Source organism: Palaemon carinicauda, chromosome 38 (assembly GCF_036898095.1).
Source record: "Palaemon carinicauda isolate YSFRI2023 chromosome 38, ASM3689809v2, whole genome shotgun sequence".
NCBI lineage: Eukaryota > Metazoa > Arthropoda > Malacostraca > Decapoda > Palaemonidae > Palaemon > Palaemon carinicauda.
Genome location: NC_090762.1, coordinates 2,425,473 through 2,442,562, shown reverse-complemented (window position 1 = coordinate 2,442,562; position 17,090 = coordinate 2,425,473). Strand labels below are relative to the sequence as shown.

Below are 17,090 nucleotides of genomic sequence, written 5' to 3'. Positions count from 1 at the left end.
CCCTTTGACCTGGGCAAAGCTGCACTGGTCCTGAGGTTTCTGAGTGCCATAGAACTGGTCAAGGACCGTTTCTTTTCCATCTAGAGGGGCTGCCGATGGATCTGGAAGTCCATTGATGGAACGGATGCAGGCTAGGACCTGCCAGAAGGCGTGTTCCGACTCCTTCCTCTCATCCTCTGTAAGCTTAGGGCTAGCGGCTCCTGGCAGAGCGTCGTCCTCGAGATCACTCTGCCCTTCAACGTCCAAGCTCTCATCCATAGGACCCCGCCGTGGATCGAAGTCATCAACTGTATAGACTGGGGACTACCGGGAAGGTGCTTACTTCCGGCTGCCTGGGAGGCAGTGAGGAAGGAAGCCTAGCCAAGGATTTGGGAATGGTGAACAAATCCTTCGGTTCCCTCCTACGAGGCCAGAGATCCTCTGTCCCCAAGGGCCTAGAGGACTCCATCGGCTTACGGGTGGAATGTATGTCCATTGCCATACAGTACAGGATGAATTCCGTCCGGTCGCAGGTCGTGCCTCATTAGAAACTATCTCGACCGGTAAAGGAGGGAGGGAGTCTCCATAGTAAGTAACCCTATCCTCCTTGGGGGCTGAAGGACGAATCCTTTACCTTTCCCCCTTTGGCCTGGCCTGTGGCATCTTGAACTACGGGGGCTACCCTGAGGTTCATGCCTAATCTCCTCCAGAGGTCTTTTGCGAGGGAATGATCGTCTCCCCTTGCCTGAGGGGCCCGCCTGTGCGAGAACTTCCGACCTCCTCCTAGGATCGGAGGGAGGAGAGGACCCCGGGAAGAGAGGAGGCGACAAAGGAATCCTAGGTATATCACCTAAGGGCTGGGAGCGGGAAACGACTCCCTTCATGGCTTGGCGCATTACATTAAATAAGTTGCTAAGCCAGGGGGGGTCACGGGCTCCTGTGGAACTATGGGGAAAAATCTTGGGAAAGGACTGCTCCCTGGGTTTAGGAACCTGGGCAGGTTCCCTAACCCTCTTGTCTGATGGAGGCTTCCCTACAGGCAAGATAGGCACAGGCCTACCCTTAGCGATAGGATCTGGGCTCGGTCGCACAGGCGACCGTTGTGTCTGTTGAGGCCCAAGGGGCTCGAGAGACTGATTGTCAGCGCCAAGATGGCCGTGCACTCTTGCGCCGAACTGTTGGTAGGCGGAAGGGGGCTCGCGCGCCTCTCCCGATTGCGCGCACCTTTTTCGCGCATGAAGTTGTTCGTGCACCTGGTGCGCAACAAGATGTTCGCGCGCATGGCGAGCAATAGGCTGTTCGTGCATATGGCGCGCCATAGGATGAATCTGCGTGCCATGATCGCCATTTTGTTTGCGCGCGCCCAGGCGGTCATGCGCGCCAAGTCAGTCGTGCGCGTCAATTCGGTCGTGCGCGCCAACTTGATCGTGCACGCAAACTTGGTCGTGCGCGCGAGAGCTCGCAGGTTGTTGAGAGAACTCACTGCTACGCTTACCCAAAAGTTCACGATAGCTTGTGTTGTGTGAGCGCGAACGATCAACACAACAAGGGTTTAAAAACTCTCTGTCATCTGTCATAATAAGAATGACTCTGGTCACGAGAATCAGAAAGTTCAGCATGAACTGTGTTGCGCGAACTCGAAGGAGCAACACAACGAGAAACCGGAGTTTCTCTGTCACGAAACTCCGAAGTGTTAGCACGACTAGAGTTACGAGAGCCCAAGGGTTCAGCGTAACTCAGGTTACGAGACCCTGAAGGGTCAGCGTAACGAGGAATCGAGATTCCTTTGTCACGAGATCCCGAAGGATCAGCGTTACTGACAGTACGAGAACCCGGAGGTTTAACGTCACCGGGTTCAGCGTAACAGAAACCCAAAGGTTTCAAGTCACGAGAGCCTGAAGGTTTCCTGCTGTCATGAGAACCCGCAGGATCTACATGACTAGAGCCCGAAGACTCATGATCACACCAGCCCGAAGGATGATCGTCACAAGACCCCGAAGGATCAATGTGAGGAGAACCAGCAGGTTCAAAAAGACGTGTCTCCTCACAGCCCGAGGAGGAGAACGCCCGGGGTGGAAAGGGGTTACCCCTCCTCCACTCTATAAACCTCCGGAGAGGAACGTACAACAGACTCCGCCCGAGGGGGAGACTGAATAAGATCGACAGATAAATCCTCCGCAGGGGAGGAAAGTTCGCCTGAAACTACGCTTATAACAAGGTTCTCTTTCCGCCCCTGGAGGAGAACCTAAAGCGTAAGAAGATTGCCGAAGCACAGAGGCGACCTTCTATCGCGAACGAGAGATATGTTCCCCCAAGGGGGAAGCCCACCTTGTAGAGAGCCCTGCCACCGCCCCTGGTGGGTTAGCTAACTCCTTGCCGTTGAAACCAGACCCAAGGTCTGGCAAGGAACAGGCGCTCCCTGGGGGAAGAGAAGGAGCCGACTCACTAGGGGAGCCGTCATCCTCGTCTATCCCCCAGGGTTGACCTGGAGTCACAAGCCCTGCGCTACTGCCTGGTCGAGGATTAGCTTCGGGCAGAGATTTGGGCGTAGAGGAAGCAGAAGCCCGCGATTTCTTCGATTCTGAGGAAGACCTCGAAAACGAAGATTTGCATTTAGACTTCTTCTTCTTCTTACACGCAAACCTCTCCCACTGGGAGGCAGGCCACTCCCTACACTCGGAACAGGTGTTGTCCCGCGAACACTGAGTTCCCCGGCAAGCCGGGCATAAAGAATGTGGGTCTGTCTCCAAGGACGACATGAAGGTGCCACAGCGGCGGCCCTCAATCCCAAGACATGTCCGCATAGCGGAACTATAACCATACACACACCAACACACAAAAGAAAAAGAAAAAGTAATAAAGTCAAGGCAGTTTGTTAACGGGAGAGAGACAGCACGTCTACACTCTACCGAGCCAAAAGTAAAAGGGATTACTCAACCGACATGTGTGAGTGAGCGGGGCAGCTAGTCTACCCCAACCCCCTCCCGCTAACTAGCGTATGGGGTAATTATCCCTCACTAAAATTGTCTTGGCTGGTTTTTGGCGTTGACGAAAGTAATACCCTAATAAATAGCAAAGGTTTGTATCTGTGTCGGAAAAAATAAGAGATGTTCCTAGTGCATTTTTGGGGGCTTTGAATGATTTTTATGATGATAACTGTCGGAACATGTATTTTTTTAAGTTATAAAGATAACTGACAAATAAGTAGTTTCACCTGAAACAGCACATTTCATGAGGAAAACAAACATAACCTAACCTAACCTAAGACACCTTGACCTTAATCAGCCTAGTAAGGAGGACAACCGCTCGCTCCCCCTTCAGGATTCCAGAAAATTGCATAAGTAATCAATAATCATTTTGGAGGAAATAAGGTATGTTCATGATGTACTTTTGGGTGCTTTGAAAGATTATGATGACTATAACTATTGTGGATGATTAATATGATTCTCTTCTGCTAAGGCAATGAACCTTTGTAGGTAGTAGGTTGGCCAGAGCTTCAGCCATCCATTGAAATACTATCACTAGAGAGTTATTGGCTCCTTTGACTGGCCAGACAGTATTACATTGGATCCCTCTCTCTGGTTATAGCTCTTTTTTTCCTTTGCCCACACATACACTGAATAGTCTGGCATATTCTTTCTACACTCTCCTCTACTCACATACACATAACAACACTGAGATTACCAAACAATTCTTCTTTGTTCAAGGTGTTAACTACTGCACCTTAGTTGTTCAGTGGCTACTTTCCTCTTGGCAAGGGTAGAAGCGACTATTTAGCTATGATGAGCAGCTCTTCTGGGAGAAGGACACTCCAAAATCAAACCTTTGTTGTCTAGTCATGGGTAGTGCCTTAGCCTCTGTACCGTGGTCTGCCACTGTCTTGGGGTAGAGTTCTCCTGCTTGAGGGTACAATCAGGAACACTATTCTATCTTATTTCTCTTCTTTTTGTTATTTTGAAGTTTTTATAGTTTATATATGAAAGATTTATTTTAATGTTGTTATTGTTCTTAAACTTCTTTAGTAGTTTATTTCTTTTCTTCACTAGCTTTTCTCCCTGTTGGGGCCCATGGGTTTATAGCATCCTGCTTTTCCAACTAGGGTTGTAGCTTGGCAAATAATAATAATAATAATAATAATAATAATAATAATAATAAATATTAATAATAATAATAATAATAATAATAATAATAGGTTTTATAACATTTTCTTTAATTAAATTGTGCTATCTTTATGAGATACTAATTTTAGTCCCTAGCATAGGCCTAATCTTGATCTAAGCCATGCATAATTTGCGCAACAAAATATCTTATAAGCATGCTAAACAATTCCTGGTAGCATAATTCACCACATTTTCTGTATAAGCCTACCTTAACAAAAACCGGTGTCCAAATGACATTCCATAACCTAAAGGTCTTAAGCGGGATTTACACGGGCGAGCAGCTCGTCGAGCCTGGCTCGACAACCGTGTTTGAACTGATGTTCGAGCGTGTAAACGGGCTATTTGGTTGTCGAGCGCGCTCGTCGAGCGGCTCGATGAAAGTCAGGCTCATCTTGACTTTTGTGGGCAGAGCTACATTGTTTGACGAGCGGTGTGAACGGGTGTCGAACATCGAACCTCAGTTGTTATTCAAACCTGCTAGAGGAAACATCATCAAAAAAATGCATAATTGCTGCCATTAATGAAAGTAAGAATGAGAAGGAAGTCGTACTTGATTTCATACATGCATATCGAGCTCATCCAGCTTTATGGAAAGTTAAATCAAAAGACTATTCCAATAAAGTAGCCAGAAACAAAGGAATAGCGGACACTCAGTCTTCCATGTGGAGTTATGGCCTTCCTCATAGTAATGAAAGGGCTGACACGATTCGGTAGATCAATGTACGTGTCTTCATCCATACGCAAATAATTGCGCCAGTCATCAGGCTCTAATTTTAAAGCAACAAGCAAGTTGGTATATGAAAATTTCTTTCTTTTGATCTTTTTTTTTTCTTCTTAGTGCCACTGCTAAAGCAATGGCTATCAAATCGTCCTGGTCGAGAGACATGTTGACGTTGTTTTAGCACGAGCCGTTCTACAAGTAGGTTCGACAACCGGGCTCGACGAGCTGCTCGGCCGTATAAACCCCGCTTTATGGAAAAAAGATCAACAATGTGTGACAAAATTGCATGGTAAATATTTACTGTACCACAATAATCCCAATTAGGAAAATAAGAAGCGTCAACGGTACATATGTTGGTACTTTGAACTGTTCCGATGCAACTAACTGGGGGAAATCTACAGTTTACAAATTACAGACATTTCACAATTCCAAATATTATGACTGAAAAACCACATTTGAAAGGGGAAACCAAACGCAAGTGCACCGCTTAACCTAAGATTTCCTGGTTTCATTGTAGTGTATTACATGGCAATGTAACCTAGGATACCAACTACTTTTTCTTATAGGAAAAATTACGCTCCCTTCGAAAATAACACTCGTTCCCGTCGCAAATGAATAGTTTCAGAAATATATATACATCTATATCCTCCGATAATGGGGGACCCCCAGTGGGAACTCGGGGTTTTGGGTGGGGAAAACATACTGGGGAACCGATATATAACAGTAAATCAATCCTTTTCTTTATACATTTCCTTCTTGTATGTATTATAACCGTAGGAAAATACAAAACAGTATAACTGGATATATTTGGGAGGAGCCGTTTCAAAGGTTATTTCTTGTAGTAATACAGTAACCAGTGCTGCCAACGCCTGATGTAGATTAAATGTTAACATTCCATACCTGATGTAGATCAAATGTTAGCATTCCATGCTAACATTAGCACCCATTTGTACGTACGTTCGTTCGCACCAGTTTCCGACCTGCGCATATATAAACCCCCTGCGCAGGAGTTTCCCCTCCCAAATTACTCTTTTTATTACTGTATTATTTTCTCATTTTATATTCCCAATCAATATTATTCATCATACATTCCATTTTACCTTCCTATATTCGGTTTATTTGTTTGGTTATTTCCTTTTTTCTTCCCGGTTGCACATAAATACTTACTCTGGACTAGTTTTTTTATCCAGTTAATTCTCGGTATAATCATCTCATTTTATATTCCCATTCAATATTATTTACCGTTCATTCCATTTTACCTTCCTATATTGTTTTTATTTATTTTTTTGGTTATTTTCTTTTCTCTCCTCTGTGTCCCATAAATCCTTTCTCTGGTCTAGTTTCCGTATTTAGTTCATTCATGTCTACCCGCTAGTGTTCTTTGTTTTTCCCTTAACCAATCACCATCCTAGGCCTATGCAGATATCTCCCTAACCCCCCCCCTCCCTTTATCCCTTTGAGCGCTCTTTTCATACCCTTTGTTCCAATGCCTTTCCCGTTGTAACCTTTGACCTGGAGAGACGTTCTACATTACAAGTGCGGTTTCTTTTTTCGTATTTTGCGATGGAGCAAGTTATAGAAACTTGTAGCGGCTGCAGTATTCCGTACCTAAAAGCAGTGGCTCAATTCCATGGTGATTTTTTTGATACTTCAAGTAATGTTGAGCATTTTCTTAAATCTCACAACGTTATTTCTCAGCGTTTAAACTGCCCCAAATGCCGGTCTCTTTTATCTTATAGGGAAGACATTCATGTGTTTTATTGCTCTTCTGAATCCATCATTCGTAAAACTAAGAAGAAACGTCGTTGTGGTTATACCGTTACTGCCTATAAAGGTACTTTTTTGGATAAAAGTCGTCTACCCCCATGGAAGATAATATTATGTGCCAACCACTTTTTGCATAAACATTCGAACCATGAGACCCTCATGGATGGTATCGACATATCTTCGAAAACTAGTGTGGATTGGAGAAGTTTCTGTTCGGAGGTTACCGAATACTTCTTCGATAATCAAGAGGCGATTGGTGGTAATGGAGTTACTGTTGAAATAGACGAAACTCATTTTTGTAAAGCTAAATACAACTGTGGTAGACCGTTAAGTGCCATATGGGTCTTTGGGGGTACAGTATTGAGCGTGTGTCCAAGAAAATTTTCATTATCCCTTTAGTTCCCCCCCTTTCTACTAAACGAGATGCTGCTACTCTAATTCCCCTCATCCAGAAGTATATCAAACCTGGTAGTATTATTATCAGTGATAAGTGGTCTGCATACAACTCACTATCGGAAATTGGTTACGTTCATAAGTCTATTAATCATTCGGAACATTTCGTTGACCCCCTAGACCCAACCATCCATACTCAAAATATAGAACGTCTCTGGAGAGAAATGAAGGAGTGGGTTCAGAGACCTGGAATCAAGACTGAATATTTCAAGCAATATTTTTCCAGGTTCTTTTTTACCCACTACTATCCACAACATACGTTACTCCACCACTTTTTCATTACTGCCAGTCGCCTCTACCCTCCTTTACAACAACAGACAATGGACCTACCCACAAGACCCCGATGACCCCCATCCATCCATATCCCAGTCATAGAAGTTAATCCGTCAGTCTCTTCCTTCCGTGTCCAACAAGTTTCGACGTTTTCTTCATAAAAGTAAGTCATTCCTCAATAGTCATTATACGTGTTTTGTGACCGGGGTACTTCTAGGCAAGGTTAGGTGGGTTTGTTAGGTTCTGTGGCCTTTCTGTACTTTTTATATATTGTGTAACAGTTATATGGAAAAATTACTTAATATACCTATGGAAATATTTAGCATTTCTACCACTAGTAATGACATCGTGTCGTTGGTAGTTCTGTGTACCATTCGTCACCGTTGGTAGTACTGTGAATCAAGGTAAGTCATTCCCCAATTCTTATTATATGTGTTTTGTGACCGGGGTACTTCTAGGCAAGGTTAGGTGGGTTTGTTAGGTTCTGTGACCTTTTGATACTCTTTATTTATTGTGTAATAGTTATATGGAAAAATTATTTAGTTTACGTATGGAAATATTTAGCATTTCTATCTCTAGTAATGACATCGTGTCGTTGGTAACACTGTGTACCATTCGTCATCGTTGGTAGTTCTGTCAACCATTGGTAACGTTGCTAATGTTATCGTCCTCAGTACATCTGTTGTTTAAATATTTTAACTCAATATATAAGTCAACAGTGTTAATATTTATATGATACATTTGTATTGTATTACATTGTGTGATTTTCGCACAGGAAATATATGATTTCCTATAGTAGATAACGTGATTTAACAGGTTTTCACATTCATTTCATCCGTAATAACATCAACCAATTCGTCAACTTGAAGTTAACCAAATTGGTTGATCTGTTTGTTTCCGATTGAAATGATCATCAAATTCGGTTAAATCACATTATTTGCTAAAGGAAATCATATATTTCCTGTGCGAAATCACACCATGTAATACAATACAAAATTCCCAGTTTCTCACCTGGTTTCAGCTTACTGTAGTACAAAATCAGTAAATTGATTTTTCCCAACATACTGAATTTAACCAGGAGCATTTGTAGTTGGTATTGGCAACCCCATTAGTATTTAAAATGTGCTCAAATATTCATAAAAGCACAAATTGTAGACATAAAATTGAAAAAGCCAACTGAAAAACTACGTTTTGAATGGTGAGCAAACAAAAAAACACCATCTAACGTAACCTAGGAACCATATCCGGGGTGTATGTATAATAGCGGCCACCTGTATGTAGGATGACGGCTGACTAAGAATACGGCAGTGTAAAGGGGATCACAGGGGGGTGCTAACCCCTGTTAGGCAAGTAAGGACATGGCATGTAGGTTAGGTTGGGGGGTAGGAAGTGTAGGTTAGCTGGTGTCCATCCTTGAACACATGGGAGGAACTGGCCGCTAATGTACAAAGGCTCCCCATATCCTTGCCTACTTAACCACCCTTAGACCGCCATATCCTCAATATACTCTAAGACTACATTTCCCATTAAAGCAGTAGGGAGAAGATTAACTTAATTATCTGTTGCTGCTTTGTGGATCTTTCTAAATAATAGTGCTTACGAAAATTGCCACTCGCCACGAAATTACTGTATATATGTTGGCTTATTGGTCTAGGCCTAGGCAGCTATAATCTACCGGTTCCCAGTCGCATTTCTTATAAATCTTTAGGCCTATGCTAAACTTATTGGTCTAGGCCTAGGCAGCTATAATCTACCTGTTGCCAGTCTTATTCGTTATACTTCTTTAGGCCTATGCTAAACTTATTGGTCTAGGCCTAGGCAGCTATAATCTACCGGTTGCCAGTCTTATTCGTTATAATTCTTTAGGCCTATGCTAAATCTACACAACATATAATTAATTCCTATCTCTTTCCAATGAAATCTTGGCTTATTGGTCTAGGCCTAGGCAGCTATAATCTACCGGTTGCCAGTCTTATTCGTTATACTTCTTTAGGCCTATGCTAAACTTATTGGTCTAGGCCTAGGCAGCTATCATCTACCGGTTCCCAGTCGCATTTGTTATAATTCTTTAGACCTATGCTAAATCTACACAACATATAATTAATTCCTATCGCTTTCCAATGAAATCTTGGCTTATTGGTCTAGGCCTAGGCAGCTATAATCTACCGGTTGCCAGTCTTATTCGTTATACTTCTTTAGGCCTATGCTAAACTTATTGGTCTAGGCCTAGGCAGCTATCATCTACCGGTTCCCAGTCGCATTTGTTATAATTCTTTAGACCTATGCTAAATCTACACAACATATAATTAATTCCTATCGCTTTCCAATGAAATCTTGGCTTATTGGTCTAGGCCTAGGCAGCTATAATCTACCGGTTCCCAGTCGCATGTTATAATTCTTTAGGCCTAAGCTAAATCTATACAATATATAATTAATTCCTATCTCTTTCCAATGAAATCTTCCTACCTTTAAAATTCCTGGCACCTTCAAATTGTGTAACAAGCTAACAAGGGAGTTCTTGTTCTTGTTCTTGTTCTTGTTCTTGTTCTTGTTGTTGGGCGGAGGGATTTGCCTTTCCATCGGCACCTCCTTGGTTTTCTTCTTTATTCTAATTCTTTTATTTTCTTCTCTCTTTTTTTCCACATTTGATAGATATATTCTTTTCTTTTCTCTATTCCTTCTTTCTTGTTTACGAAATTTTCAGATTTACATTTAGGCTCCAGAGCTAAAGTAGTAGTATTAGTAGGAACAATCTTTGTAAAGTCCTCCTCTTTCGTTCTATGCTATGCTACCTTGGAATTGACAATTATTTGCAAATTACTTTAATTCATGGGCTGTTTTCATCAAATTACTTTAATTCATGGGCTGTTTTCATCAAATTACTTTAATTCATGGGCTGTTTTCATCAAATTACTTTAATTCATGGGCTGTTTTCATCAAATTACTTTAATTCATGGGCTGTTTTCATCAAATTACTTTAATTCATGGGCTGTTTTCATCAAATTACTTTATTTTAAGGGCTGTTTTCATCAAATTACTTTAATTCATGGGCTGTTTTCATCAAATTACTTTAATTCATAGGCTGTTTTCATCAAATTACTTTATTTTAAGGGCTGTTTTCATCAAATTACTTTAATTTATGGGTTGTTTTCATCAAATTACTTTAATTCATAGGCTGTTTTCATCAAATTACTTTATTTTAAGGGCTGTTTTCATCAAATTACTTTATTTTAAGGGCTGTTTTCATCAAATTACTTTAATTCATGGGCTGTTTTCATCAAATTACTTTAATTCATAGGCTGTTTTCATCAAATTACTTTATTTTAAGGGCTGTTTTCATCAAATTACTTTAATTCATGGGCTGTTTTCATCAAATTACTTTAATTCATGGGCTGTTTTCATCAAATTACTTTAATTTATGGGTTGTTTTCATCAAATTACTTTATTCTAAGGGCTATTTTTTCTTCATATTACATTACTTACTTTATTTGATAGTTATTTCCCTAGTCCTATTACAAGAAATGCTATGCTACCTTGGAATTGACAATTATTTGCAAATTACTTTAATTCATGGGCTGTTTTCATCAAATTACTTTATTCTAAGGGCTATTTTTTCTTCATATTACATTACTTACTTTATTTAAAGAGTTGTTTCCCTAGTCCTATTACAAGAAATGCTATGCTACCTTGGAATTGACAATTATTTGCAAAATTACTTTAATTCATAGGCTGTTTTCATCAAATTACTTTATTCTAAGGGCTATTTTTTCTTCATATTACATTACTTACTTTATTTAAAGAGTTGTTTCCCTAGTCCTATTACAAATGTAAGTCATCAGGAAATGCTATGGAATTGACAATTATTTGCAAATTACTTTAATTCATGGGCTGTTTTCATCAAATTACTTTATTCTAAGGGCTATTTTTTCTTCATATTACATTACTTACTTTATTTGATAGTTATTTCCCTAGTCCTATTACAAATGTAAGTCATCAGGAAATGCTATGGAATTGACAATTATTGCAAAATTACTTTAATTCATAGGCTGTTTTCATCAAATTACTTTATCTTAAGGGCTATTTTTTCTTCATATTACATTACTTACTTTATTTAAAGAGTTGTTTCCCTAAACCTATTACAATTGTAAGTCATGTGATCTACAGAGCCTACAAGATCTGATTATCACAATTATTTGCAAATTACTTTAATTCATGGGCTGTTTTAATCAAATTACTTTATTCTAAGGGCTATTTTTTCTTCATATTACATTACTTACTTTATTTAAAGAGTTGTTTCCCTAGTCCTATTACAAGAAATGCTATGCTACCTTGGAATTGACAATTATTTGCAAATTACTTTAATTCATGGGCTGTTTTCATCAAATTACTTTATTTTAAGGGCTATTTTTTCTTCATATTACATTACTTTATTTAAAGAGTTGTTTCCCTAAACCTATTACAATTGTAAGTCATGTGATGTACAGAGCCTACAAGTTCTGATTATCACATATATTCTTCAGTATTTAGAATGATAGTCCATTATAATAATAATAATAAGAATAAGAATAGGGAAGTGGGGAATATGGGGAAAGGAAGAGTACCCCTGGATACAATCAAAGGCAGGTACTCGGGATGGGAAAGATTAAGGAAATAGGGAGAAAGAGAAGTACAGAAGAATAAAAGAGAGGGGCAGACCCTCTTGCGATATTAGGGAATTGCTATTATCATTGCCAGAATGATAGATTTTAAAGTATCATACCCGGTAATCCGGAATAATCGCCAAATACTCATTATCGAAGCGATTTTACGAGAGGCTTCAGTGCCACAGAGATATGAAGTCAAGTTTGAATAATTTGCAATACATAATTTTACTACCGTAAATTTTAAACCACGTTCCTATCCATGTTAGGGAATGCATGACGATTAAACAAATAAAACTAAATGAAAATAAAATTGAATATATAGTGGTAAGAAAGGAAATCAAATTAAGGAAATTGGATGACATCCTAATAGGAAATCAAATTAAGAAACTTAAGTGACATCCTTATAAATATTATTAACACCTCTGCCCTGATATCTAAGAGTTCGTGACCAAGGTATGTCACTTGTTGGTAATTTCTCTCTCAGTGCTCAAATAAATAATGCACTAGGCTCCCGACAAGTAACAGTGGTAACGAGTTCGCCTAGCATTTGCATGGCAGCAGATCGATTCCCAACATGGACCGTGAATTTAAGCTGTTTGTCGAGGAGGCCACTGCTGTGGTTGGGCACCTTTAACCTTTCATAGCTGGATATCACATTGGAAACGCTGCTTGAATAACATGTAATAGAAAGGATTACTTTTAGACTAACTATACTACACTACACTGGCTTCCTATTAAAGCTAAAATAGTCTTGCATATTCTTTACACAATTCTCATTCCTCATGCCCCAAACATTAAGATAACCGAAGATTTATTTCCCCTTTAAGGGATTAACCATTGCACTATAATTATTATTATTATTATTATTATTATTAAATGCTAAGCTACAACCCTAGTTGGAAAAGCAGGATGCTATAAGCCCAGGGGCCCCAACAGGGAAAATAGCTCAGTGAGGAAAGGAAGCAAGGAAAAATAGAATATTTTAAGAATAGTAACAACATTTAAATAAGTGCTACTGCCCACTTGGTAAAGGTAGTCGAGATTTTTTTTTAAAAAATCATTGTAAGCAATTCTTCTAGAATGACACCAAAAAATTGTCTTTTAGCCTTGAATAATGCCGTTACCTCTGTAGACTACATGTTGTTCCATTGTCTTAATTTAGATATAGTTCGCTTGCTTGAGGGTGCACTCTGGAAAACTATTCTATCTGTTTCCTTTCCTCGCTGGGACATTTTCCCCATTGGACCCTTGGGCTTATAGGGTACTGCTGTGCACCACAGCGAGGGTTTAGGTTTTCCATCTGACGTTTTGGTTCATATGTAGGCCTATTCTGATTTTGCAGGAAGTTCCGGAATTGACACGCTGACGCTGCCTATAATAATAATAATAATAATAGTAATAATAATAATAATAATAATGAGAATTTTTACCTTTGTTACCCTCATTACAGGTGGTTTTAAGTTATTGAAACAAAGATGTATGTTTGCTGTACAGCAGGTTCAAGAGCTTTCAAATATACAGTTATACTGCCCTAAGACTATATAGCCAGCTCCCACTAGACATACAAAAGAATGAAGATATTAAGGCTTTCAAAAAGAAACTTTTAACGCCAAATACACTGTAACACTCTTAAATAACTATGATTGTATACGACAATCAGATCTTAGGCCTATAGGTCCCGTAAACCACAGACAGGACTTCCTTGTGTGATAGGACCAGTAAGCAGCCTAATCTGCATCAGTTTTTTTTTTATTTTTTTATTTTATGTACCAAATACATTTTGTGAAACCAAAAGACACCGATTCATTTATACTCCTTTCGCCTAAACTGTTTTTTAGACCATATGGTAGAATATAGGCCTACAGTGAAACTCATTATTCATCAGTTTATAAATAATATTGAAATCCTGAATTAAATTTGGCAAAACTTTACCTCCAATGATATACATTTAAATAGAATATACCAATAAGACATTCAAATTAAAATAAATAAATTTATTGGTTATATATAAGATTCAAAGGAGGGTAGCAAGATGACGTCACTGCGCATGACGGCAAAGATGTACCTGGTAATGACTCGCAGGTAACATTAGGTTTGATGGAGGATAAACCAGGTTATGATATTTTTTTTTTATTTAGTAAAATAGTTCAATGAGACTTTCAAGTTTCAACCACGATTTATTGGTTATATATAAGATTCAAAAGATGGTAGGAAGGTGACGTCACTGCGCATGACGTCAAAGGTGTACCTGGTAATGACTCGCAAGTAACATTATTTGATGGACGATAAACTAGGTTTTGACATTTTTTTTTTATTTAGTAAAATAATTCAATGAGACTTTCAAGTTTCAACCATGATTTATTGGTTATATATAAGATTCAAAAGATGGTAGTAAGGTGACGTCACTGCGCATGACGGCAAAGATGTACCTGGTAATGACTAGCAGGTAACATTATATGTGATGGAGAATAAACGAGGTTTTGACATTTTTTTTATTTAGTAAAATAATTCAACGAGACTTTCAAGTTTCAACCTCGATTTATTGGTTATATATAAGATTCAAAAGATGGTAGTAAGGTGACGTCACGGGAAAACTTTTAAGCGGGAAAACAAAACCAGTGTTGCCAAATGTACGATATATATCGTACACGTACGATAATTTGACCCTTTGGCACTATATATATATATATTTATTAATTATTTGTCTTTTACTGACAAAAAAAAAGTAAAAATCCCAAGGGACAATATTACTGTGGAAAGAGAGCGAGTGGGAGGGAGGGTTACTTGGGGCATTGCCGTAGGCAATCTTTCTTTACCGATTACCATTAGCTTATTTGAATATGAAGTAGATTTGTTCGAAAAACATAAAACTGACTGAATACTTCAATAATAAATTGAGCTATAACAACTGAATGTATAAAAGACGAGGGAGAATGTAGAGAATTTGAACTTACAATTTAAGTGACATGAGAGCTCGTATTAGAAATAGCAAACTTTTGTTTAAAAAAGTACTAGATGATGAAGAGTATTAATACTATGCTATTAAATTCTGTACAAAAAATACAATTCACGTTGTAAAAATCTCTTAAGAAAGCATTTATTTTCCATTGATATATTATGTATGGATACATCTGAAGGACAGTAACATTTTTATTTTGTCTGTTTTGAGGTAAAGCACGAGTATAGCTGAAGGAAATGCTTATTTCAGTTTTGTCCATTTTGATGTGAAGTAAGTCTAGGTTTATCCAAAGGAAATTGTTCATTTTATTTTGTCTCAGTTTATGTGGAATAATAAAATGTATCTTATAGTATTCTCTCTCTCTCTCTCTCTCTCTCTCTCTCTCTCTCTCTCTCTCTCTCTCTCTCTCTCTCTCTCTCTCTCTCTCTCTATATATATATATATATATATATATATATATATATATATATATATATATATATATATATATATATATATATATATATATAATTATGTATATAATATATATATATATATATATATATATATATATATATATATATATATATATATATATATATATATATATATATATATATATATATATTGTACTGTAGTCAATGCAAATATTAGCATGTACGATAATACCATAGGAAAAAACATAATTTTGAAGCCTTTGTACGATAAATTAGGAGAAAGCTCATGTCAACCAGGGTTGCCAGTTCGGCCTTTTTTCCGGCCAAAAAAAACTCAAATTTGACCTTCTATATTTAAATAGGTTGGCCTTTAGTAATATGAAAAAAGCCGGCCCTTAAATACTATATTTTTGACCTTTCTCTATTAATGGGTTGACCTTTTAAAGCCTCTGTTGATTAGAAATTGACCTTTTCTCATTTAGAAAACCTGGCAACCCTGATGTCAACACTGAAGAAAACACCAGTGACTAGTGTTGACTTGTTCCACCTGCAATGGCGGCATGTAGCTCGCTAGCCTATCAACCTACTTGATTGTAATTTGACAATCATATAGTGTAATTTATGAGTGCGAAAGTCTAGTGTATGGAGGATCCAGTTTTCTTGAATTACTGTACGAAATACAGAAACTTTTGACTGTGGACAATCGAAAATGAAGCTATAGCGAGGAAGCATTGGTTAATGAAGGTAGGTTCTGAATTAAAAGTTGTAATATGTCAGAAAACTTGACTTCAGTATGAACTTAAGATGAAGGAAATGTATTTAAATAAGGTGGGTTTCGCTTTTAAGAATAGCAGAGTAATTTACAAAGTAAATTGGTATTGTATTTTGACATAGGCCTAAACTAGCCCATCCCAAATATAAACCCTTTATTTGTACTATGTAGAAGAATCAGAATAAGCTATTAGGCCAAAAAAATCAAGTAGATTAGATAATAATCCAAAAACGGAATGGCTAGGCCTATATGTATGAACATTTTTAGTTAATTTAGTTAATTGCCAGGTGTGACGGTCTGAACGATCCCCCGGTCTCAGAATTCTCCTTGACATTGTATAATAGTTTTTTTCCGCCATTATCTCGTTTCGCTCGCATGGAAATAAAACATCAAGCTCGTATGTACTGGCAAGCGGTAACGTTGAGCTGCGCACGCTAACATTACAGGAAAATAAGACTTCAACCTTGTATGCACAGATTATCAAGGAGAATTCTGAGACCGGGGGATCGTTCAGACCGTCACACCGGTGTATGAATGTAGTATTGGCCATATAGCCCTCATTGGAGCCGTGTTATTTAATTCAATGGCCATGTTTAATTCAAATTAACCCTTGCATTATGGAGTAAACGTTAAAAGGGGTTAATAGATGAAAGGGCGCGATCATGGGCGTAATGTAAAGGGCTGAAAAGCCTTGTTGAGAGGGCAATGGAAAACATTTCTCAAGTGTCATGGCCTCCGTTGTAGGCTATTGCTTCAAGTAGGCATTAGTATGTTTGGTCTTAAAGATGACACATGATGCTCCATCATTTCTTGGTACAGACTGTGGTCAGCTGGCTATAAATTGATTAGTTTGAGCTTGTGAAAACTTTTGGTTATGGTTCATTTTCCCTTTGCCTACACACACACCGAATAATCTGGCATTTTTTTTTATATATACATATTCTCCT

General features: G+C 38.6%; 1 protein-coding gene across 2 annotated transcripts in view; it reads right to left on the bottom strand.

Moving 5' to 3' along the window:
* LOC137630375 (mpv17-like protein) overlaps positions 1-10,019 on the bottom strand; it is a 48,275-nt gene extending 38,256 nt beyond the window's left edge. For both annotated transcript variants that reach the window (XM_068361813.1, XM_068361812.1), the window contains exon 1: positions 9,820-10,019. The gene's annotated coding sequence lies outside the window, so the exon portion shown is untranslated. The remainder of the gene's footprint in view (positions 1-9,819) is intronic.
* Positions 10,020-17,090: the final 7,071 nt, after the last annotated feature.